This window comes from Nyctibius grandis, chromosome 5, assembly GCF_013368605.1.
Source record: "Nyctibius grandis isolate bNycGra1 chromosome 5, bNycGra1.pri, whole genome shotgun sequence".
Lineage (NCBI taxonomy): Eukaryota > Metazoa > Chordata > Aves > Nyctibiiformes > Nyctibiidae > Nyctibius > Nyctibius grandis.
The window spans coordinates 6,954,399-6,977,744 of record NC_090662.1 but is presented as its reverse complement, the minus strand read 5'-3'; the positions used below and the strand labels follow the sequence as shown (position 1 = coordinate 6,977,744).

General features: G+C 40.6%; 1 protein-coding gene across 8 annotated transcripts in view; it reads right to left on the bottom strand.

Moving 5' to 3' along the window:
- Positions 1-23,346, bottom strand: part of CELF2 (CUGBP Elav-like family member 2) — a 390,551-nt gene that overhangs the window by 209,543 nt on the left and 157,662 nt on the right. The window contains exon 1 of one of the 8 annotated variants that reach the window (XM_068400895.1): positions 10,974-11,056. The exons of the other annotated variants lie outside the window; for them this stretch is intronic. The gene's annotated coding sequence lies outside the window, so the exon portion shown is untranslated. Of the gene's footprint in view, positions 1-10,973; positions 11,057-23,346 lie in introns of those variants that run through there. 8 annotated transcript variants of the gene reach the window in all.

Genomic DNA, 23,346 nt, shown 5'->3' with positions numbered 1-23,346 from the left:
ACAGAAAAGGTAACAGGCACTAATTGGGCCCTGTGCAATTTCAGCCTCAGCTTGCAGCCAGAGTAGTCTACCTAAACCAAAAAACTCCTGCAAAAAATAAAAGTTTCTCTCCTGCTCCGCTCTACCAGCCTAGGCAACAATTTGTTCTCTCAAAGCCAAAGCGTGTGTACGCAGCATAGAAAAATGGACCATAGGAAAGCATTGCAGAATTTACAAACTGAAAGATTAAATTAAATGCCTTTTTACTCCTGTCCAGGTTGTCACTTCCTTATACAACGTAAAGCAAAAAACGTCTAAACGAACTAAGAAACTCACAAAAGACTCTCACAAACCCTCCTGCCGGACGGATTGACAGCAAGCTCCTGTGCTTTTTCATTAATCTTTACCCTTCCCTAGAGAGGATCAGAACTGTGTCAGCATGCAGTTAAACACCAAACAGGCACAGCGAAGAGACGGAGAAGGAAGTAGCAGGCAACCTGCTTTTTAAATGCACATGTAAAAAACCCAAGATGCACCTACTAACAGAGAAAAACTTAAAAACCGTAGTGCTGTGCCCCAAAATGTGTTTCGAAAAGCGCACAGCCTCCCTGCACAAAATGTCCCCGCTTCCTCCTCACGACACGCGTCAGTCAGCGCCAAAGCAGCTTCATCACAGAGGAACTGAGGACTCGATGTGACAGAGTGCAGACTTCTCCTACCACACTTACACAGAGGGGAAAAAAAAAAAAAAGAGGAACTTATGCCCTAGAGGACACAAGATAATTTCACATTATTCTGTTAATGAATCTTTAAGACAAGATAGGATAAGAAAATCATTGAAATACCTCACAGCCCCTTAGATCTGGAAGTGACAGCTGCAGCCTCTCTTGAACTGCCTCACTTCACGAGCATGCTCCTGAAGGTTTCTTTCCGACCTACAACCTTTATCTGAGCTTCCTTTGTGGCTTAGTAACGCAAAAAAAGTGTCACTTAATCGTTACGCTTAAACCATTCGCTCACTGGTTAACTTTTTTTTATTTCCCGCAGCTGAATTCTGAGAGTTCACAAATCTAGTAGGCGACATCAAGGAAAAATATCCTGCAGTTCACTACAAACACACAATAACCCTTAATATAAATACACGCATTAACTTGCGGCGCAATAATAGTCAGTTGGGATTTACACGCACAACTAGGTTCATCTGCAAAAAGCACCATTTTGTAGCTCTCCGAAGGAAGTGGTAAATACCATGCACGCTCTCGCTGCTTCATGGGAGGCTGGCTACCTAAGCCCTGAACTGAGAGCAGACCTTAAATATAAATCACTTAATTGCTCATTTTATTTGATACCTAAGTACTTCATGCTAATAAAGTTAAGCATTAAAGGATTACAATGTGACAAATTATACGCCCATCTCATAAAAGAAATATTACTGAAACAGAGACAGATCTGAAAAGCTCTCAGTAACGTACAGTCTACATATAATTTTAGATGATTCCTCAGTCACTGGAGAGTTTGCAGTGTACACAGCCAACCCAGCTCTATCAACTGACTTCTATCTCCATGACTCCAGGTCACATTATCTCATGAATGAACTGTTATGTAGGTCAGTCAAGAGTCATCTTCTAATTGAATGCACGTTTCAGCCTTGGCATTTATGCTCTAGATATCAAGGCTGCAGACAACTGGGTGAGTCAAAAGAAAACATCAAGGAAGGGGCTGTGATAATTAGGCTTTGTTTCAGACAACAAGCATGGAAACAGATGCTAGCAGAAGCTTGTGTATAGCTGTTTTTGTTTTAACTAGATTTAATGCAGGTGGAAAGTGCAGGAGCAACAGGCTCAGCGGAGAGAGGCTTTGCTAGGTCACAGATCAGATTTTAGCCACAAATCAAGCGCTGTCCTGCTAACGTGCCTCGGCTTGGCTGGGAGGCATATTGGTCTCTGCTGAGGCATGTGGCAAATATGTGTCTGCTTACTTGCAGTAACTGATACCACCGACTCTTTTCACATAGGCCCCCAAATGGTCATCAGGAAGGAATATTTTTGGTTGCTCCCAAATCAAGGTGGATTGGAGACAACAACAGAACTGAAAGTTTCCATTCTTTGTTGCCAATCTCCTGAATCATACTTGTACTTACACGTTTTAAAGAGCGAGGTCTTCAGGGAAACTTCCCCATATGGTTCATGAACTGCTTATTTAACTTTACAATCAGGAGGCCAATGTAAAATACATTAGAGTTATAGCCCTGGTAGTATTTGGGTAAAATGAAGAATATCAGACTGATGATGCTCAATGAAACTAAAGCGAGAGAGTTATTGCTTTATAGAAACGCTTTTGATCAGACTTCTCTTTTCACTTCCTGTTCAATCCAAGCTATTCTAATTTAGACATAAAAGCAAAATTGCAACTGATTAAAATTGGGTCGGCAGTAGTTCCCGTATGAGGAAACGCATGGCTCACAGTCAGATAAAAGCCAAGCTGTCTAAATGCAGCACTGCCTGTACTTTATAACCATGACCCAGCAGCTATTTAGTAGTTACTTGTGTATTTTCAATTTTCAGAAACAACTCACAAAGGATTTTCTCCTCCTTTGTGCTCCCCCAACTTTAAAAATGGTTTCTGGTGTGCAAAGGGTTAAAACTACTGAAGTGAAAGCAAAATGCCTAAGGCCAAGTTTTCCTGTAGCCTGTATACTTGGTTGCATTTTCATCTCCTGTGTCCTGACAGCTGTTATCTTCAAGTGTGCTGCGACATGCCCATTGCTGTTCTGGCAGTCTTTTTGTTCAACCCCGAGCTTGCTTTTTAAAGCTTTAAAACCTTGATGCTGGGGGATGTAGAAGGGGGATGCAGGAAGCAGCACCTATTATATGGGAGAGATCTTTTGCAATCTTGTGCCCCACCTACTTCAAACCAGGGAGTTTTAAAAAGGTACCAAAGTAGCTTAAAAAAAACAACCAACCAATCAAACAAAACCCACCCAAAACACCCCCGACCTAACCCTCTCCCCATCTCCAATAAAGTCTGTGCTCCAGGATTGTTCTCATCTCCCAGCAACAACTGCTAACACTCATGTACCGGAATTCTTAGGAGGATGTGAAAGCAGTTACAAACATCTGTTAATTAAGTCTCAATTTGCATGTGAGATGGGTAATATACTAATTTTACAAATGGGTATGTTGAACCACACAATGCTGGATAGAGCTAGCCAACACAAGTACTTGAACACGAACTAGAAGGAGAGAGACTGAGTTTCCTTGTCCTGGCTACTAGTCTTGTAAATAAAACGAAAGCTATATAAGCACACTCAAGATGTTGAAGGTTTTTACTTTGCAAAAGACAAAGTCAGAATAATTTTCCAACAAATAAACACAGATATTCATACGATAAACACAAACCAGTTATCGATGAATAAATTGCACCAGGTCCAATTTGCAAGAAAGAGTATTAATGTATTTTTTAATGGCTGAACCAACGGAAGGTCATTATACAATGTTTTAATTCTAGTACATTAGTATTGCACTTATACGCTAGCAGTTAATGTGATAATATCAAATTCTCCACTAGTTATCATAAAAAAATTAAGGCTGTTTTAGCATTCTTGTTGGAAAAAAAAAAATAATCAGAGCTATTATTAAGCTCCCCTACTCCAGCCACTGGGAGAATGTTTATCTTGCTGTATTAATTTTATATGCAAGAGGAAAACTATAATGGGAAGTCAACAGATGTGAAAAATGTAAATCTTTGGTAAAGTGCACAATCAACAAAGGCAGAGAGGTTTTTGCTGCTGTTGTTTTTGGTGGTTATTTTTTTTGCAAATGAAATCATTTTAATGCTCCTTGACCTGTAAATGCCATTTTTAATGGAATGCAGGAAATAAATTAATAGAAGTGAAAAAATAAAAGTAAATCTGAAAGTCAGCTTGAGGAAACAGCCTCTTCAGCAGAGATGTTGTTTTTTGATTCTTGAAAAGTCACAAGCAATGATCTGACACTCAGCACTGCTACAGTAGGCTGATGCTGCTCAAAGCTAATTTTGGGTAGTTCAGGAACAGAATCCAACATGTCCCGTATGTGGACATTGTGTATATCCACCAAAGGCAAAGTATCCTCCTAGGATTAGCACTTACAGAAATGGAGTATTTCGCTGAAGATCACAGATTCTTTTATAAGGCTTCTAAATCAAGATGGCTGTTTATCATGCTATTAAATTTGTGGCTTTTTTTTCCCCTCTTCCTCACTCACTCTCTATAGATTAACATTTAGCCAAATGAAAATTTCCTGAAGGTAATTACCTGGCTGCAATTCAAGGCATTCATAAAAATTACAGTTCCCTTTGGCAAGAGGTTGCACTGGAGAAGGGGAGGAGGCACCATCACAGGGCAGCAGATCTGAAATTCAGAGCTTCCCGAGGATGAACGCATTGCAGGGCTCTGCCACATCCCTTGCTCTGGTTTTGACTCACCTTGTTTCCTACAAGTGTATTTGCATTTGACCCACACAGTGGTTTGGCGGAGACCCTGTGTTTCTCAGTAGTTACATGCTGCCTCTTGGATTGATTTTTTTTGCCCCCAGAGCTATGGCATATCATTAGATTAGATATTAGGAAGAAATTCTTTACTGTGAGGGTGGTGAGACACTGGCCCAGGTTGCCCAGAGAAGCTGTGGATGCCCCCTCCCTGGCAGTGTTCAAGGCCAGATTGGATGAGGCTTTGAGCAACCTGGTCTAGAGGAACGGTGTCCTTGCCTGTGGCAGGGAGGCTGGAACTAGATGATCTTTAAGGTCCCTTCCAACCCAAACCATTCTATGATTCTATGATCATCCGCTGCGCAGATGATACTATGCTCTGTGCTGCCTGGCTGTTTGGAAGTCCTGCGGTGTCGGTTGCCTCTGCAGGCACTTGGTGGCAACTTTGCTAAACCACATCCTAGTGAAAAGGGGGAAACCAAGTCACGGGCTTTGCTTTCACTAGTAATCAGGTGGGTTTTTTTGTTCCACCCCTGACATTTTGTCTTCCCTGCAACTCTGTCACCTCTTCTCAGGTGTTGGCTTTATTCACCATTGCAACTATCCCAAGTGAAGACAGGTTTAGCTTTACTGAGCTAAACCTGAGCAGGGGGCAGTTTGCTGAGTGGGGCAGTACGGAGCTGGTCTGAGCCAAGACCCCCAAACATTCCTGTAGCACAGTTATCAGTGACAAAGATCTCCCCAAAAAGTGGACCAAAGCAATAGTGGATCACACATGGTTTACTTCACCTTCAGATGGCTGTATCTATGGACTTCACCACCACTGATCACTGTATCCTTTTCTTTTTTTTTTTTGCTCCACCACATGGCTTTTTCCCCAAAACCTTACAGCTGTTCATGGAAATCTTATCAGTTTTCATTAAAGTTTACAGTATCTTTCACATGATTTGCCTGCCCCATCTCCTTTCTCCATAATGTTAAAAAACTGCCTTACCTTCAGTACAGTAACAGTTTATAGTTGCTTCATCTTTTCAAATACCTCCAAATCTATTCTCATACTTATTAACTTTCTCTTTTCTGCCCATTTTTTTGGTGGTGGGTTTTTTGTTTTTTTTTTTTTTTGAGGCAGGCGCTCATAGACTTATAGATGATACAGTAAAGTTGCATCCGTGTTTTGAGGACTGTTTGAATCTCTAGTCAGTTTATCCACATAGGTGATTGGAATATTTCATGGATTTCTTCCTTTTTAACAGATATATGATACTACCATCTCTTCTTTTAGGCATTGAACCCATGTCCTTATCACACAGAAAGAGATTACACTAATACTCTTGTTTGAAAGAGTATGGAGGCTTATGCAAAATAAAATAAGAAAAAATACATCAGTAAAGGAGCAGCTGACATCTTCCTGGTGCCCACTAAACTATTTACTAAGCATGCAAATGGACAGTGTATAATAGACGACCTTCTTTTGGGACAATTTATGCAATTATGAATATGTAAGTTATCTTCTCATGTTCCAGTTTGACCTCTGCTTACTGAAATGTTGACAGGGACACTCATATTCTGACTGCAAGTCATGTTTTTGATACATCCAAAAAACCCGGTACAAATCAAAATCAAAACTGAAAGAACACAACCCGCTAGATTACAGGGGATCCTCAGGTTTCACTTTAAAAAAATTGACAAAGGAAGTTTTCAGTCCATGTGGCTACAAGCAAAAAAAATTTAAAACATGAAACAAGAGTGTATACTAGGGGTTTATTATTCTCAAGACAAAGAAATATTTATCTAGTTAGGTTTTTAGGTTCTATTATTTCACAGAAATCTTGCATTTTTCAATCAATTTAAAGACTTCTAAAGGCATGATATTATTTCTAATGACCCGAACTTAGTCGCACCTTCCAATTTTGCAACTTGTTTTATCTTACTCTAAGGCCTTTGACTGTTTTAATTCGCAGGGAGATACGAAAGAAAGTTTTCTTTACTTACTGTAAGCTTGATCCAACGCAAAGACTAGTGCTAAGAGCTGTTCTATGCCAAAGTCTGAAAAGGAAGGTGCTCTAGTGGGACTTAGTACGGAAGAATTGTGCATATTTTGCCCAGACTAGTTTGTCTAGCTTTTAAGTACTCAGTTTCCTGAAAATGCAAAATTGCCCCCTGTATTTCCCCCCAAAAGCCATCCTCAGATAGCTGCAGTCAGGCTCCCAAGGCACTTGCTTGCAGATCAAGAAAACACACAGACAACGGGATATGCTACACAGCAGTGCATCTCGCTGCTGACTTTCTCTGGTACTGAGATAACCAAGATAGTTAATATCACATAAAAGAAATCAGAGAACAAGAGGCTGAAAGGGAGGAGGATAAAAAAAAAAAAAAAATACACATTCATCTCTTGGAGTCCCATCCAAATCCAAGTTGTGCAAATTTAGTCCTGGCTCCTTTTACTCTGAAATTTTTGCATCGAGGCTAGTTGTTGAACTGGGGAAAAGGCAGCTGGAAAAGAGATAAGAAAGGCATGAAAATGGAAGCTCTTATGACAACCAAGCTTGGCTTTGTATAAGGATCATGTTACATTGGATAAATCAAGTGTAATGGTATGTGAGAGGGGCAGGTAAAAACAGGAGCACTAAGGAGTACAGCTGTGGTTTAATGCTTTCCTTGGCACGCTGGCAGCGGGGTTTTGTTATCAGCCTTGACTCACTATCACACACCTAAGCCAACCGAGAAAAGCTTCCATCAACGAATATTTATAGGGCAAAAGGTTAACCAAAACAGAAAAGTAGGACTGAACTCACTGCAGAACACAGTTGGGAAAAGAAATTTGAAAAAGTTGAAAAGGCTGAATTTTGATACAGACCAAATGCTGGAAACAAGTAAAAAAAATTGCTTGGACTTAAAATTCAAACCGAAAGCAGGAGGTTGCATGAGGACTGCAAGACAAAAAAAAAAAAAAAAAAAATCTAGTAAAAAATGAGATTATTGAATATCCTATCGTGGCCAGCAGTGGAACAGTGTAGCAGAACCAGATATTTAAAAAGGGCCTGAGACAAGGCTGAGCGCTGTTTTCCTACTGTATGAAAACTGAAAAAATTATGTAGCCTTTAAAGATGATATGCAATATTTTTAAGCTCTCCACGTTATTCTGTGAAGGGCAGAGATATTACTGGAGTTCGTAAAGAATTACATTGGTAATTATTCCCCATAGCTGACAAATACAGAACACAAAGATCAACTCTAATAAAAGGAAAAGATTAAGAAAACCTTATAAAAATGGGATATTTGGGATTGGGAACCTATTGGAAATTAGTAAATTGATTAAAAAACAATCTTACCTTAAGGTTTTAAGAGCAGAACTTGAATAGAGAGTACTGAAGTCTATAAAATTTTCCAATTTTCAGCCCAAGACATTTGACAGTTAATAAAAAAGGGGAAACATTGCATTTCTTTTCTTCATTAAGGTGCTTATGCATATTAAGTAAACACAAAGCACACAAACTCACTTTTTTTCTTGAGTCTCCCAATTGTTACTACTTTTTTTTTTCCCTAAGCCTATGATTTTACAATGAAATTAATTAGTAGAAACACATTATCACATTTACAGAAAGGAAATTTTTAAAATGATGAGACCTAGACAGGAATTTTTACATTCATACCATAGTTTGAATCTAAAAGCTAAAAACATGAAAGCAAGTGAAATTTCAGTTTGGTTACATTTTTAATACCTTGCTAAGCCTGATAGTTTTGCATTGTACAATAGCAATTGATGCTCAATGACTGTCACACCATAGCCTGAATACTGACAGATGAACCTAAGTTTCAACACCATTTTTTGAATTTCTGAATTTTGAAATACTTTACGTATTGCCATATTGCCTAAAGGCTACTATATTAAACTGAGATTTAGATTCATGTGGGAGTGACAAATCACAGAACTGTAATGAGAGATAGCTGTATTAACAGAAAAAAGTGGAATTTATGTAAAAATAAAATATTTCGCGGAAAGCTGGAGAAGGATGAGCTGTTTACAAGTTTTTAGATTCCCAAGGTTTTGACACAAAATTTGTCATTTTGCAGAGGTTCTGCAAGACCCTCCTGCCACACCAATATAAACTAATCTTCTCTTGTCATTTTTGCCCAGCTCCACAGACCTGAAAGCTCAAAATGAGAACAAATACCGAGGAAGGCACACGCACACGGTTGCAAACACCTGTGCCGCGATGCACTCAGTCTCCATGCTGTAATGGAGCTTCCTGTGTGAAGGTCACGGCATGCAGCAGCACAAGACCCTTATGTTTCACCATCATGACAGCACTCTCCTTTTTGCCCCTGAAACCTTTGGATTATGGGAAAGAGCAGTTCCCAATGTACCGTACCCAACAGGCCTACTCTGTAAGCTGATCCAACATATTTTGAACAAGGTTTCACCCAGGAAAATACCCATAAATTCAAATGTAAAACTTTCTGGAGGCATGCATCAGGTCTTTCCCTCATCTGCCAACAAGTTGGGAAGGTTTTGTAAGAGGGGATAATGCAGGTGTTTTTTTGTTCTTGGTCTTTTCCTGTTCTTTCAGTGGGATTCTGAAAAAGAGAGTGCCTTTTGCTAGCTGCAGGAGCAAGAAAGTCTCTGGCCAGCTCTTCAGGGAAGAGGAGGTTTGCCGTGTGCGGAGGTCAAGGCAAGAGCAAGGCTGCCTCTCCCAGCCACGCTGCTGCCTCTCCCTGTACTTTCTTCACCCTGCATAATGTTCACACATAGAAGTGTGGGAAACCATGTCCTAGAAAGAAATGTTGGAAAGGTCTGAAGAGGAGAAAACTGTCATCTCTCCTAGTGCACGCCACTGTCAGCTTGGAAAGACTCAAAAAACATGAGGGAAAAAAAAAGAGAACATAAAAGCTCAGAAATAAAAAAAAAAAAAATGGGAAGAAACATGAAAGTATTTATTTCACAACTTTAATATTTAAAGCATCACTCACCTTGCTAACTTTTGTCCCCTCCAGTTAATGAGGGCACAGGCAAGATGAGCTGCCTCTACCTGCAGATGGAAACCTGGCAAGTGCCCTGGACTGTCCCCTTCACCTCCAGGGCCAGAGACATCAAAGAGGATCTTGGCCTCAGGGCCTGATCCTGCCGCCTATTATCACAAATTTGCCTGTAGCCTGTGCTCTAGCAGAACAAGGTGAATGAGAGAAGCAGTTGTGGGGGATTCCAGAGCACTGGCACAGGCTGCCCAGGGAGGTTGTGGAGTCTCCTCTGGAGATATTCAAAACCCGCCTGGATGCGACCCTGTGCAACCTGCTCTGGGTGAACCTGCTTTGGCAGGGGGTTGGGCTAGATGATCTCCAGAGGTCCCTTCCAACCCCAACCAGTCTGTGATTCTGTGATTTGCTCAAGATGTTTCATTAGGCCTGACACATTAGGCCTTTTGGAGGGGGTAAAAAAAGGTTAACAATAAAATCCAAACAGCAGGCCTGGTAAGTTCAACATCATGTCCTGTCTCTCTTCACACAGTCTTCTTGGACTGCTCTTCAAGAAGTGGCCCTGAGTCATAAGGTGGCTTTGAATAAGAAACCTAGCTCATGTCAGCAGCTAATATTGCCTCATCTTAACAAAAAAAAACAACAACCCAACAACATATGAACATGAACATTTTTCTGACATGTACACCTTCCACAAATACTAATTTCACGCCTACTATGACTCCAGTTATCTGCGCTGAGCAGTGAACTTTTGTACAAGCCCAGTCTAATGCATTGTGGAGCAACACAATTTTTTAGCACAAGAGCAAAGCTCTTCCCCAAGTCTGGTCCTTCCAAAGCATATTTCCTCTTAAAACCAAACCAACTCACACACCCTCACATAGATACAACCTCCTGGCACAACCTGAATGCTACTGCAAAAAGTTTGGCTGCCTCCACAGAGCACCTACGACACTCGTGGTGGTTGATAAATAAGAATGTGCCGCACACGGTCCAACAGCAAATCCAGGGACCCTGAGCAAGCACAGCAGATGCAGTGTGAAAAGCAGCAAAGTTGAAAAGCAGAAAAAAAAAGTAGCAAGTTTTATATTGAGGATAAAATTTAAAATGTCTGTTTCAGTGAAGTTGTATTAGGTTTATGCATTAAAGCAAATGTACAATGTCAGGAAAGGGGCATTATAAGAACTAGATGTAAAAATAAATTATGCAATTCAGTTTAGTTGAAAAAGACAGGCACAAAACCACAAAGGGACACAATCGACAAGCAAATAAAACATTCCTTCATGAGGTAACACAGAACATAAACCAAAACCACCACCCCAAACTGGCCCACTGAATGCTTATCTCAACGGACTCAGACAGCAGCATCTGTCCTCGTCAGGAGCTATCACGCGATCTAGCTCATCCTGGTCCCTACCTGGAGGCAGCGGAGCAGACACATGCAAGGCACGGCAGTCAGCTGTTCAGAAGTACTCAATATTTTTACTCACTTCCAGCCTTCCAAAACCTCCCACTCCTTCCCCATAGGAAAAGAGAAGTACAACACTCACTCCTTGATGTTTTGTTCCCCCAATAACAAAGTTCAGCACTTCTGAGAAAAAGCCAGAATAATGTTGCTTCAGAAAGCACAAGTAAATAACAAGCAGTATCTTCCAGCTAGCGGGGTAGTAAGTTACACCCAGAATCCTATTTAGCAGTTTACATAATTCACAGTTTCTCTGGTTACATACTTTGTCAAATATGACATCCAGCTGGGAAAGTTGGTCCAGTTTATGGTCATATGGCAGTTGCTTGCTTTATATCATCCAAATATCAATTAAAAAGCAAAATCAAAACTGTAAGGCAGGTATCTTTGTATTTTCATGTCACACTTGCATACATGCACACAAACACTTGCTGTCATTCAAAGAGGAAAAATAACCTTGCCTGAAATGTAAACTGACTCTGCAGTGTTAGGCATCAAGTGTAATTTTCAGAACCCTTGAAAAAGAGAACAATGAACAGACGTGCTTAAATTCTGTGTCAGCTATTTTAATGGTGCAGTTTTTCACATAACTGAAATTAAATCATAATATGCTGTCAAATAACAGATCTAGATCTCAGAAGCCAACATGATGGCATTTTAAAAATACCACATATCAACATATGGATATAGAGCCTTTGTTGATACATATGCACTTAGGAAATATTAGAAAAATCAATCAAAATCAAAATGCAAACTCGCCAAAATGACTAGATGCCTTGTGTTATTCATTTCTAATCCTAATTGCTTGATTTCATTCATCAGGATTTATATATGCACCAGTATGCTACTAAGGCAGTTAAAATTAAATACATCCCATTTTTTCCCCAGAAAAGTAATGGACTTTAACAGTCATTTTATTGCAATGAGAGATATTAACATACAATTCTGCTCCTAACTCCAGGTTATAATGTAAGTGGATCCATTGATCATTTGCAAAAGGCAACAAAAAGTTTTGCTTGATGCTGAGGGCAAATAAAATCCTGACCAGATTGTCCATAATTCTCAGTGGATATCCCTCCAGTATCTAAGTACCACACAAATATTTTGCCAATAACTAAGTCAGATTCGTGGCACACAAAAAGTAAAAATATACCAGGCAAGGCCACATAATGAATCTACATCTGTGCTGCACCATACCCATGTTGGTCTATATGAACGTAGCAAATTTCCTATGAAGGATTTCAGCACCCACAAAGACAGACATGCACAAAGAAACCAGAGGAAACGATATGTATCACAAGAGTTACCTGGGGTTTATATACTATTTTTCATGCCTAGCTCTCACAGCAGGTTACAAGTTTAAGTGGAATGATCTGTAACCTACAGATGGGGGGAATAAGGTTAACTAGGGCAGCAGAGAGAAAGTCAGCAGCTTATTCCACTGGAAGAAACTGCCTCTGGCATGCACTGTATTAACAAACAGTAGTATTGCCTTTGAAAAAAGTAGATTTGACACCCATGGGGGTGGGGGGGAAAGTTTAATTAATTAGTGGAGTCTACCACCATTCATCTAATGCACACAAATTCCTATGGTTTAAATTTGAAGTTGCATACGTGTATTGTACACATGCAGAAGGTGGCAGTTTAGAGAGTAAAAAAAGGAAATGAGATTAGGAAAAAAAGTGTGGTCCGTAACTGAAGCACTAAAATCACTACAAAAGAGTAACAGCTATGAAATATTTAAGAGTCAACATTAATATCATTAGACATCAAAGGATATCACCTTCTCAGAGCCAGCTTCTTGCATTGATCATCTGTGGAATGAGCAGCCTCACATCAGTTTGTTTGCAGAAGCTTCTTTCCAACCACATCAGCTAGAAATGAAACAGTTGAATTCTCTAAAAGCCATAAAATGCCCTTGCAGAGATCTGCTCTGCACCATCTCGAGTCCGCTCCTGGATTTCTCAGGAACTTTATAAATAATTTAATATTACCATGGGGAGAACAGGAACGCTCTTTAAGAACACGAACCTATTAAATGCTAACAAGGACGTAAGAGGCTTTTGAACATAAAAGTTATATCTTTGCAAAGCCTTCTTCCAGTTTTCACATACTCTCTTCTCCATATGTAACTGCGACGGGTAGAACAGCAGTAAACATTTAAACTGCATTGCATTATTGTGTATAAGAAGAGCTTGACATTTTTATTTTCTCCAAGGAGAAGCACTGCCTATATGCTCTCTAGTGGATGAACAGGGTTTTTACAAGGTCCCTCCTTCCCCCTCCTCTAAATGTGATCAAATATGAATTGAAAAGCTTTTATTCTGCCAGAATCCCAGTCCAAGGTTTTGTGTTTCTTTAGCAACAACGACACACTAATAACTGAAGCAGGGCAGAAAGCAGCTTCTCCTCCAACTCTCTACTGTGTCAGGTGCCATCTATGTCAGGGGAGCGGGAACACCACACAACTTTTGACCTGGACCTTGGCAAGGACTAAGGGTAAATGGATTAGTATTAAATTCCTTTACGGCACATTTTGAAGTGTATGTTTGTCATGGGCATCCATACATGAAGTCTTTCAGAGGCAAAGCCAGAATTTCATGAGTAACTGTACTCTTCCAGAAACCAAATCTCAAGTTACTACAGTATGAATTCATCTAGTAGGACTTCTCCTCAGGCTCCCTGCCTTGCAACCTTCCTGCAACACACTTTTCTCCACTGCCCATAAATCCCAGCTGGAAGGAAAGAGGCTGTTCAGAGATTGCTTCCTAGAAAGACTTTGTTTTCCGCACTGAAAGCATGTTGGGGAGGGATGCAAGGAGAAGGGACTCACAAGTTTGACCTAACTAAACGCCACCGTGGTTTCATAAAAAACGTCACCCCTTCATAGACAGCAAAGTAGCCAGTATTTGGGAAATTCGTATTTATGATCCAAAACTAAGCACTGCTGCAAAATCCTTATCTTTGCTTTAACCATTCTTGGGTAAACTGAGGGCGTTAGGCTCCAGGGGCCTTTCATTAACACTAAGTTAAAATGAGCTGCCCTAAAGATTGTCAGAGTTTTCCCACTTTGGCAGAGGAATCCTGCAAGCAAGACTCTCTCCTTCCAGACAGCAGGTGCACAAGCTGCAAGAGCCCATTTTCCTTTAGATTAGGTGTATGCATCACTTCTTAAAAATTTATAAATCACTTAGCTTTCCAAGAGCCAAATTCCCAGTAGAGTAACCGGAATTACAGCCATGCTAGCAATAAAGGAGAAGAGAGTTTGTTAGAGTTGGCATAATACAGTGAACCATACTATAAATTACTTTAGGAAACAGCTGCTAATGCCCTCTCTGTGCAGGCTTGGGGGATACCACTCTCCCTGCAGTCCACTTCCGTGGAAATTAAAGAAGTTTAGTCATTTGAACAGCGGATATAAGCTTCTGCACATCTGAAAGCATTTCTTCCCACCTAGAGGGCATAAACACCAATTACATCTAGATAACATAAATTTAATTATTTTTATTGGCTAATACGGTCTCTACCAGGAAGGAAAGAACATACACTGTCAGAACTATCATCAGAAATTAGCATGTTCACAACAAGCAGCTAATCCCTGCTAGATGAGATACTCCTTGGGACAGTTTCTTAGAGCCAACTTATGGAGAGTTCCTGCTTTGACAAATGGTAAAAGAAACCCAAACCTGAAACAACAAAGAAAACCCTGAAAGCCCTCTTTGTTCCCTCTCAACTCACCTTTTGTTTTGTTCTTCCCTTTCCTTCTTGACTCTGATTTCTGAATTTTCAAATGTTTTCCAAAAATATATATTTATATATTGCGTACTTTGTACACTGAAAACCACCTATCTCCTTCTTTTTGGCTTTTGAAGTCTGGCATCTTTGTAGACTGCCTTATGCTAGGACTTCAATTTTGGTTTGCTTTGAAAACGTTCATTAAAGCAGCACATTTTTAAAATGCCTCCCTTTCCTGGTTTCTACTCATGTCCCTGGATGCACATCATCTTGTCCCATCTCTGACGCCTGAAGTCCCGATGTCTGAGGCTGTCTCGGTCACACCGTTGGCTCCCTCTCTCACCAATGGACAGAAACTGGCCCTCCAAGGCCATTTGTTCAGTCTGTCATACACCCGCAGCTCAAGAAGAGATGAAGATCCCTGGAGTGCCTGTTTATCCTCCGCCAAGGGGCACAGAAGAACCTGAGATTACGACCTCAGATTTCAGAGTCGGCTGCTTCAGTCAGGGCAGGTAATTCCTATTTTAATCGTCTTTCAAGAAAACCTGACCTGTAGTCTATGGCCCACTGCGATTCAGGGATCCATAGGCAGAAAACCACCTCTGTAGCACAACCGAGCTCTGCATGGGTGAATGCCGATACTACTGCAGGAAGACGACATTTTGGCTGGGCAAGGTGCACTGATAGTACACCGAGTTCTGCTAATTATCACGATGATACCAACCGCGACATCAAAGATGTGCCAACACTAGTATTCAGCATCATGCACCAGTCTGCTGGGGCCTGGCACATGGGTGGTTCACCCTGCGGTCTCTGCCATCCTGTCTTTTTTGTTAGCATGACCCGTGGCAGCCAGGATTAAAGCCTGCTGGAGGTGTACCTCTGAAAGCAGCACAGACATAACCCCAGGCCTATTAAGCACCAGTACCACCTGCTTTGTATTCCATCCTCTTGCAAATACAACCATCCATCAGGTTTGTCTTTTCTTTTCCCTGCAAGCATCTCTAAGGAAGAGATAGAAATGCTGCAGTGTGACCTTCCTCAAGCTCCAACTTTTCCCCTTCTCTTTACTTCTTCCCAGCTCTGCTCAGGAGAGGAGTTTGGTGATGCCTGACCCAAGAGCTGCAACCGAAACCGCCCTACAGCACCTGTGTGCAGGGTGAATCAGCAGTTTTTCCCCAAAAAAAGGCTGCTGGGAGAGCTGGGGCAGTTACATAAGGCTGCAGCAGCCCAGAAAAGCTGACGTCAGAGAGAGATGAGGCAAGAACAGCACTAGGAAAGCTCATCAGGAGACAGATGCCTCTCACAGAGGACCTGCTAGAAAAGTCTTCATGGTGAAATGCACAGTGGTAACTCACATTTCTCGGTTCTCTACAGCGGAGGCCAAACTACTGCTGGCCCTACACGAGTTGGTGGAGATGGAGCTCCCTTTCGAGTCATGGCCATGCACAGGAAGCAGCCACTAATTGTCTGTTGGCTCTGGGACATTCAAGGGGGATGATGGGTGATGAGGGGGGGCTGACAGCCCCTCTGAGGCATGTCCTCGACTCTGTACACTGGCAAAACAGTGCAGTTGAAGGGAATCAGGCTACACTTTGCTATAGGAGCTGTGTTAATCCTTAAGCATCCCTGAAGGCATCGTTATATCCACTGTCATTAGGTCTCTCACTATGCTATAGGATGGGAAAAGGTGACTAATGACTACCATAGGAGGACATCCAACTAAGTGCTGCACCTTACCCACTGCACTCCAAGCTACAGCTGGATCATTTGAAAACATGCAGACTGTCAACCCCCTATCACATATAATTTTAATTGACTGCCATTTCACAAACCTCTTCCAACCCTGGAGTTCGCAGCCTACTTCCACTCTGCAGAGCCATCACAAATCCTCTTGAGCATTCTCCATTTTTCATATTCCTTCTCATTTTTGGATTTTGCATTTATATCTCCAAAACCTCTCTCAAAGCTCCCCTCAAGGGCGGCTGGAATTTGCTAGTCAGAAGCATGGCATGCATATTTGTGTAGTAATACTGACCACTTTCACAAGGGACTGCTTGTGATCAGTAATACAAAAGAAGAGCTAGGAGGATTTTCCACGTGACTTTTTTTTTGTCTCGGGTTTGAGTGTTTTTGTGTTTGGTTTTATTTTAATCATGACATAGTAATCAGAAACCCTGAGAGGATATTTACTATCTGCACTACTGTCTCTGGCACAGCTTTTTTTTTGCACCCTCAAACACATCCAGAGCACCAGTTCTTCACTCCCTGCCAGGATCTTTCTGCTTCACCACTTCCAACATGTTCCTTTTTTATCACTCCCTCCCCCTTCCCTCTCATTTGTTTTAGTATTTCTTTCCCAGGACTCTGCAATTTTTCAAACTGTTCCTTTTGGAGGGCAGCACCTCCTTGACTACACTAAAATCCCTCCTGAAAACACATCTGCTGAATCGCTTGCAAGAAATTAGTCCTGCAAATTGTGTCTCTCTTTATATGCACCTGCGTGCCTGTTCTCCAAGCCCAGATTCACCTACCCAGGAGCACAGTCACCCTAGACTTCAGCTCAGAACAACAGAGAGAGAGGGAGAAATACCTCCGGAGGATCATTCTGAGCACCTAAGATTTAATGTAATAGAACTATTAATAATACATAAGAAAAAAATTATCCAGAGCTTTTTAGTCAGAAAAATCTACAGCTTGAGTCCCATCTGAACTGAATAGAGATTTTTTTTTTTCTGTTCGCTGGGACATGAATTAGTACCAAGTACATAACCTACATTTCCAGTTGAACGTGCAGTGTTGCCTACAGCTCTTGCTTTATATTTTACTTCCTTCCAAGTATAACGGTCTTAAGCTTGCACTGAAATGCACTTGTCATTTACTGCCCATCATGTCAACTGTCAATGCTTTTTTTTTTTTAATCCTGTTCCCTGTTCTGTTGTTCCCAGTCATTAACTCCATCTTCAATTTTAGTATTTACAGCCCTAAATTGGAAGGATAGCTTGTTTTCAGCACAGGCACCCAAACTGCAATTGTTGGTGTCTCACTTTCTCTTCGTTCTTAGCACTACATGCACAGGGTTGAATTCGGTGGGAGACAAAGTACTGAATGTACAAACTGGACTGTGTCCTTAACCGTGGACTCAGTGGGGCCCTATATCATTAAAATTAGTCACTTAGTTAAACGCTTTGCTGAATCGGTGCCAACGAGCCCAGAGCCTTAAAGCCCTGAGCACTGTTCTTTAAAAACCGCTCTTAGCCCCACTCTTATTCACTTCAGTGCAACCTAAAAGTTTCCATCCCACACGAACTTATCTTCTCTCTCCCAAATGGTGCCTAATTCAAGCTTCTAATCTGTGGCTTTTTATCTTATTCATTGCTCCCTGAATGTGGAATTCACTATCTATTTTCAAAAGGGAAGTAAGTACAACTCCTGTTTCCTAGACAACAGAAGACCAAAATTAACTCTTCCCCCACCCCCCTCAAAACAGAGGCAGAAATATTGAATTTTGCTATCTGAACCATATTAAAGAAGAACTACAGATAAAATAACCGACATTATAAAGCAATGCATGGCCAAAGAAAAGTGTCACGCTGGTTGGTATGTCATGAAAGCATACCTTGCCTTTCACTCCACATCTTCTTTCCCGAACAAAACACAATTAGCCTCAGCTACAGAATCTACACACTCATCTTTACTTATGATAATTAGAGTAGAGAAAAGAAATTCAAAAAATTTCACTCATTTTGCGTGGGTAAAAGTCCCTGCTTTTTCAGCAGGGCACAGAAACAGAATTTTACAGTTGATCGTCTTTGCATAACATTTCCGTAGGCACCGAGACGACATAAATCATAGAGTTTGTGTTAAAACAAAGCGTAAATTGATCTGAATCTACTGCGTTGGTTTTTAGCGTGCTACCATACCCATGAGGGGTATTCATCCAACAGGACTACTGGGCTCGCTGAACCTCTCTCCCTTTATAACCTGGAATCCAGGGATGCCTCATGTTGGGGAACCTGTACCTGACTTTTTATTATTTGCTTGTAAAACTGCTGGACTGAACCACTCTGAGGTGACACTAAAGGGGAAAAAGCATTCTTAGACACCAATAAAGCAAAACTATTTCAACTTATTTTATATTTCAGTGCTTTATGAGTAGTTTTATGGAGCCTTGAGGATCCTGGAGTCTTCGTGTAGTTGTGTTTTGTAGCCATTTGCCTGGGCTGTGCCCATGCAATTTGAGTGAACAGTCTTACAGCCCAGAACCAGAGTAATTCCTGAGACCTACCACAATACAAATAAAAGTGATTTGGGGGCATCAAATATGTTTATAACAGATGTGAAGATGAGATTTGTTTTCTGTGATGGGGAAAACTCCAAAGGCACCATATGAGTCCTTTGCAGGTGTGTACCATGCAAAAGTACAGTCTGCAAGCCTGCTACATGATCATAGCATGGTTCATGCTGCTCCTGGATGTTTTTAGCGTAAAACATCTGTAGTATAAAGAGTATTCACAGAATGACCGGAACCAGCAACACGAGAACCCTCTAAATAGTCACCAAGTTCTCAAATATACAACTACAGAGTACGTATAGGCATCTCTTGGGTTTCCCAGGAGTCGGTACCACATCGTGTCCAGCGTGTAGAAGACAGATGACAAACCTCTTCCTTTAATACATACATGTTTGGGTTTTTTTGCTCCCTTCCCCCAGCCCCAGTGTACAGTGCAGCAATCCATCATGCCTCCAAGCCTTTTTCCCTTCACCAATAACGTCCTTGCTTGTGTTGAGTTGCATTGGTAAAGGAGAAAAAAAAAAAAAGGAAAAAACAAGCGCATATTGTAAAGGAGGGGAGAAACATGATTCTTGATAGTTACCTACTTACACAGTGCTTAAAGACATGCTTGGACACAGCACAGTCACTCATATAAACTGTATTACAGTACTTGTATGTATATATGTTCATGCACATTTTCCTCCTTTCCAGGCCATGCAGATCTCCAAGCTGCCCTGAATGTCAGAGACATCCAGGGAGAACTGCAGAAAAGAATTCTAGACTTAAGAGTACAAGTCACAAAATGCATTATTTGGCTGTCAAACCAGGACTCGCTAAATTAATGAAGCATTTTAATTCCCAGATCAACAGAAGCAAAGTTAATTTCGTGAAAGTGTGCTAGATTCCAAACCTATTACTATTAAGACTAACTTAAACCTCATCTACATTCTTCAGGGAACAGGAGAGGAGAATAAACAGAGGTGAAATTAAGCACAAAAGTGAAGTGGTATTTTTTTTTTGACTGCAGTAATTTTGATCAAAGAAACTTAGAGCCCTGTTAGCACCAATTCCTAATAGACTGGTCCATTTTCCGGCAGCCTACCAGATGCCATTTTCTTTATGAACACTTTTTTTTTTTCTTCTGCTCTTCAACAACCAGCAAATACATTTGTTTTTGCAGGGGTTAAGCCTATATTTCCCAAATGATTATTTGCACTGTAGGAGCTGCTCAGATCTTTCATGGATCAGGGTCCCCATAATTAGGGTTTGTATAAACACAGTACAAGGAAATGGTCTTTTCTCTAAAGACCTTGCACAGTCTAAGGTCTCAAATGAGTCTGAAATGAGAAGCAAATTTATCCAGTAAAAGGAGTTCAGGACAGAGCTGGGCTCTTGACTGTAAGTAAGTGGTCAGTCTGTAGACCATCTTCTATGGCTTTTGCACTGCAAAGCAGCCTTTGAGCTGTACAGCACGTTAATAAACAGTAACTTTACTACTTTTTTAGTACATTACTAATCACCAAACAAGTGCAGAACTGGATCTATAGCCTTCCTTTAAAGGAGTAATATTTACTTTATGGTTAGTAAAAGTATGAATAGATCAATTGGACATTCTAAGACAGTTAATCTTGGGAAAAGGGGGTAGTGATGATATGGGATGAGACTTACACACAAATAAGAACTACTACGGTCTCCACAGACCATTAAACATTTAATTTTGAACACCAGATTTGTCTTGCACTGTCCTTGTGAGTCCTGAGCTCAGTGGTTTTGAACAGGAGGGATGGAAATGTCCTATTCTTTCCACTGATGCACAGGAAATCACCAAACAATTTGGCAGGCAGGGAACTCGGTTGATATAAAGACACTGAGGTTCAAGTTCCTCACTTGAATGAGGTCAGTCTAGACAGTGGCCCTCTCAGTAGCTTGCTAGTTCATCCAGATCAGTCTCTGTTTTACCCACTCCCACTCCTACAGTGAAGGACTATTCCTTGACAGCACGATGGTGTACTTCTGCAAAACCAACTGTAATAACAAAGATTTGACATTATGCAAAGAGAATATTTTCACTGGAAGTTTCCCAAGCCACATAAACCTAAATCTCAAACCTTGCTTTCAGTGTTTGATGAAGAACTTCTGAGACAGGCCCACATTTGGGATGCTTCTTTTGCTTCTTCTCAGCCTCCTGCTTTCTAGGTGGCTTGGACAGAGTTGCTGAAAGCAGCTCTAGGGCTCAGCCTGGACAAACGGGTCATATGGGACCAGCCAATTAACAAGACATTCTTCACCTGACTTTACTCAAATCAAGACAGACTACATAAAGATGAACCTGATGGAAAAATCCAGTCTCTTTTTTGTTCAACAGAAGGATTCCCTGCCAGGTCCTTCAAAAGGAAAGACTTAATCTTGAGTAAATACTTCACAAGACCAAGATTAATCGGCCCCACTTGGCGATTTAGTAGAGTTTGACCCATGAATCTCCCAAGGAAATGAAAAAGCAGGACCTGAAAGAAAAAAAGTCCTCTAGGTGGCAACCATGGAAGAATCATTATCCTTGTATACTGCATTAGTTCCCAAAAGAAGGTACTCACAAAGCTAGTTTTAGGCATACGAATTTAGGCAGACACCAGAGAAAAAGCTCCTCAGACGGGTGATGCAGAGCACGGACATTTGGGTCCAACAGGACATTTCAGAACTGGAGCCTCTCATGCTCCACTGATTATAGAGGAAGCCAAGAAGGAGAATCCTCTTTGCTAATACCCCCAAAGGCTCCAGGCTGGGTTGAAAGGACAGCTGTATATTAAGATGAGAACACAGATTCAGCTTTCCTGTGTTTCAATATCATATTTTCTTTACGAAGACATTGACACACTTCATAAAAACGTCCAGAGCTCCTCAGAGAAAAAGCACTGTTAAAACTAAACCATCATTACTTCCATAGAAAATGAATATGAGGCTTTACAATATATTTCTGTGCTTGCAAAAAATGGGTAGGAAGACTAAAATAATTGGCCTGATTTTCAGTGTCTAACTTTAGATACCTAAATTTGAAAATTTAGGTCATGTGACAATCTACACTATTTATATCTCATATCCTGGATTACTGCAACGTGAAGCCACCTTTTATTGTTCCTCTAGTTGCGATTTTAAAATAAAACCTGTTCAGGGTAAGAAGCAGATCTTCTCTGTATTAAAATATTCTCAAAACTACATCATCGTATTAATCTGCAGTAGGAACTACAGCAACTTTAAACTCAGTGTATTTTATTTTAAAGAATTAATCATTAAGAAAGGTCTCTGTATGCCTGGAAATGCGGAAACTTTGCCAAGTTTATCAATACACAGAGACAAAATTGCTGTCAACCTGACCTGGACAATTGCAAAGGGTTCATTATTCATGCTCATTCAATTTCTGGCCGTTTTGCTGAGACAAGGATGTTACTCAGTGCCAACTGAGATGGTGGTTTTGAGATGGACACTTTCCCACTATAAACTGGACAACATCCACTAGCTTATTTCATGCACTGAACAGCTGTTGCAGGCAAAAAAAAATCCTGATCCAAGCCACTGTCCCAGAGGTAAAAGATCCTGAAAAGAGAAATGGTATTCAGATGTAATGTTTATAAAATTATGTTTCAATTTAAATGTTGGTTTGAGAATAGAGACATACAAAGTCTCCTTTTAACCCTTTGCTTTCTAGCTTTGAAGATAGCCCAGCTAATGCAACTTCAACCAAAAAAAAAACCTAAACAAGCCTCAAACTGCTTTCTCATGCAGCTTGCTATACAAAGGTTTAAGCAAAGGAGAGACTTTTCTGAACGTGTAACTAAGACACAAGGGTAAGAAGGAAAAAGTTGTTAAGAACATCCCTTATATGTAGCAGGTTTGAGTGGTACTCTTAAAACTGCATTTATGGTGAACCATAATATTTTAATAGGGTGTGCCATTGCTATGTGAACATAATCCCAACTATTTTTCATTGATTAAGTAATAAAAATATGTGACAGGTTCTTGCAGACATTTGCATTCATTATTTTCCACCATTATTCAGGTCAAGCATCTTTATCGCTAAAGCTGTAGAATAAACCTTATTTATTTTGGTTCATCTGTTTGTTCCCCAGGAAGTAAATGGCACACACAATTAGAAATTTTTAAAACTATTTTGCTTGCATTTTCCATCCATATTTAGAGAACTTCCCAAGAATACAGCAGCCTGAAAACGGGATAAATCACTTTTCCTTTGAATTATTTATGTAGTTCTACTCCTTGAACATTTTCTTCTTTGGTCACTCTTATTTATATAATAGACCACCTGTTATATTACAACAGCATCACAGTACTTTCCAGAAGTCCAGTAATGTCAGAGACACAGGAGTACACCATCCACAGCTTGCCTATTTACTTTGGTTTCAGAAAGCTAAGGACACATGATGGCAGTGGAAAACAC